Consider the following 2,190-nt stretch of genomic DNA (forward strand, 5'->3'; position numbering starts at 1 on the left):
TTTGCTTTCACCAGCAGGCACAGTGTCCTTAAATCCTATGAGAATTCCAGTTCTCACTGGTCCATTGGCTCCTTGGCTCCTTGTCAAGCCCTTCATCTTCAAAGCACTCCATCCCCTTTTGATACCACTGTCTTTATTTGCACTTCGTAGCACCCAGAACAAGCTAGGTAAATATGTTTAAAGTCCAGCATAAGCTTTGTACAATTGCCAGATTGGGAAAAAAAAATGCTCAGGAAATTAAGAAATCCATGGACCTTTAATGAACATTAAACTCCTGGCAAAAATGAAGGCAAATTCATCCTCTGCTGACCCAGGTCATCTTTGAACAGACACAAGGTTCTTTATCATCTTGCCAATTCTCCCATTCTTTAGAGAACAGGTTTGTTTTTTTGTTGTGGGTATTTTTTTTTCTTCCTTGGCTATCTCTTAATCTTTGAGTAAATTGCAAAACATGAATTTGGCCATTGTAGAAACAGGTTTGGGGCTTCACAATTCTGCTTACTTCACAACCAAGCTGTCAGCCTCTTGAAATTTGTGCAACTCCTTAAAATAACTTTTTCTACCTTTTGATTCAGATTATCATAGTCACTTGGGCCTGTATCCTGACATCCTCCCAATCCACACTAATTTATTCCACCAATGCTCTCATTCATTTCAATATTCTTCAGTGGGAGTAAGGTGACAGAATTTAGCTACATGTGGTAGATGTTGTGGAAATATCTGTTAGCCACATTTTCATCCCTTCCTTAGCTCTTCCTTATGGTGACAGTGATCTTCAGGGCTTAAAATCCAATAGGATCTGATCAAACCAGAGAATTCCAGGATCTTTGCCCTAATCTAACAGGCTTACAATAATCAGAGATGTGTGAACTACTCCCAGGCAACTATTTGTAGTTTATTTTCAGGAAGTATGGAGATAATGTGTTCACAGCATTTCAGTGATCAGGCCACTCTCACATCTCCTATTGTGCCCACAAACCTCTGCTCACAGGTTCCTAAGGATCTACAGCCCAAATAATTTTATTTCCAGTATAGCTCAAAGCTAATGTACAGGGACTGTTTTACTCATTCAGATTTCCTTCAAGGCATAACTTTTGTTACAGTTCAGGTATATTGTTTTCTACATAAATCTATGTCACAGCAATTAAAAAAAGAAATAAAAAAAAAAAAAGATTCCTCCTCTGTGCAACCAATTTTGAGCCACTGCAGGGCACACACAAATATTTACCATTATTTTAAAAGAAAAATTTACACCATATTGACACAGTAAATGGAACAATTGTGGGACAAGTGTCCTAGTAATTTCTTTCCTGTGCTGATGGGTGCCTGCTCAACCAAGCAGCTTTCCCCTGGATTTCACAGCTTACTCAAGAGCAAAGAAACAAATCAAGGGTGCAGGATGGAGGCAAAGCTTAGTGAAAGGACAGATGTAAATTCAGATCTTCACAGTGCAGTCATGCCTCTGCACAGGGAGACGAGGAAGAACTTTCCAGACTTGAGCAGTACAGAAAACAGTTAAGAAGAAAACACTGGATGCAAAGATAAGGCTCCTGGTGAGAAGAAAGCTGGAAAGCTGTGTGTGTGCACAGGTGAGTGCATCAATGTCTCAACAAATTACAGCTGGCATACTCCTATGCTATGTACTTTTTCAGTTTGTGTCAAATTAGGATGAAATTATCTGGGTGTGTCTAGTGATTTAGTTTTAAAAAGACACAATTAAACAACTCCTTATTGACAGGTTGTTGTGCCCTAGCAGAAATGCAGGACACAGAAACGTGCAACTGCTCTCCCCATGTTTAGGTATGGAAACAATACAAAAGGTACTTTACCTTTGCTCATGCCTCCATGAGGAAGTTATTTCAAGAGTCCTTTGTTTCTCGTGTGCCAGCAGCTGTGCAACTGTAAAGAAAAACAGGGCTTGGGTTAATAATAAAGAAAGGTACAAACCCTAGACTCCAAAGACTCAAGTTAAACATTTACTCCAGTTTGTTCTTGTGAGCAAACTCAGTGTCTGCTTTGCTGACTGCTGGCATCTTGAGAAAGAGGTGAGAGCCAATCCCAGCTAATTCCCTGCCTGTGGCTCAGACACAGAGAGCAGAAATCACCTGCACACATCTAGGCTAGGGTTGGAAACACAAGAAGCAGAAAATTCTCCCATGTTAGAAAAGCCCTTCACAATTCAAATGGTAC

At 40.1% G+C, this 2,190-nt stretch overlaps 1 protein-coding gene across 2 annotated transcripts in view; it reads right to left on the bottom strand.

The window, feature by feature from the left end:
• Positions 1-1,948, bottom strand: part of KCNJ16 (potassium inwardly rectifying channel subfamily J member 16) — a 31,149-nt gene extending 29,201 nt beyond the window's left edge. Inside the window, exon 1 of one of the 2 annotated variants that reach the window (XM_071764640.1) lies at positions 1,830-1,948. The gene's annotated coding sequence lies outside the window, so the exon portion shown is untranslated. The remainder of the gene's footprint in view (positions 1-1,829) is intronic. The other variant, XM_071764641.1, reaches the window with a different exon arrangement.
• Between the last annotated feature and the right edge of the window lie 242 nt (positions 1,949-2,190).

The sequence above is a fragment of the Heliangelus exortis genome, chromosome 20 (assembly GCF_036169615.1).
Source record: "Heliangelus exortis chromosome 20, bHelExo1.hap1, whole genome shotgun sequence".
Lineage (NCBI taxonomy): Eukaryota > Metazoa > Chordata > Aves > Apodiformes > Trochilidae > Heliangelus > Heliangelus exortis.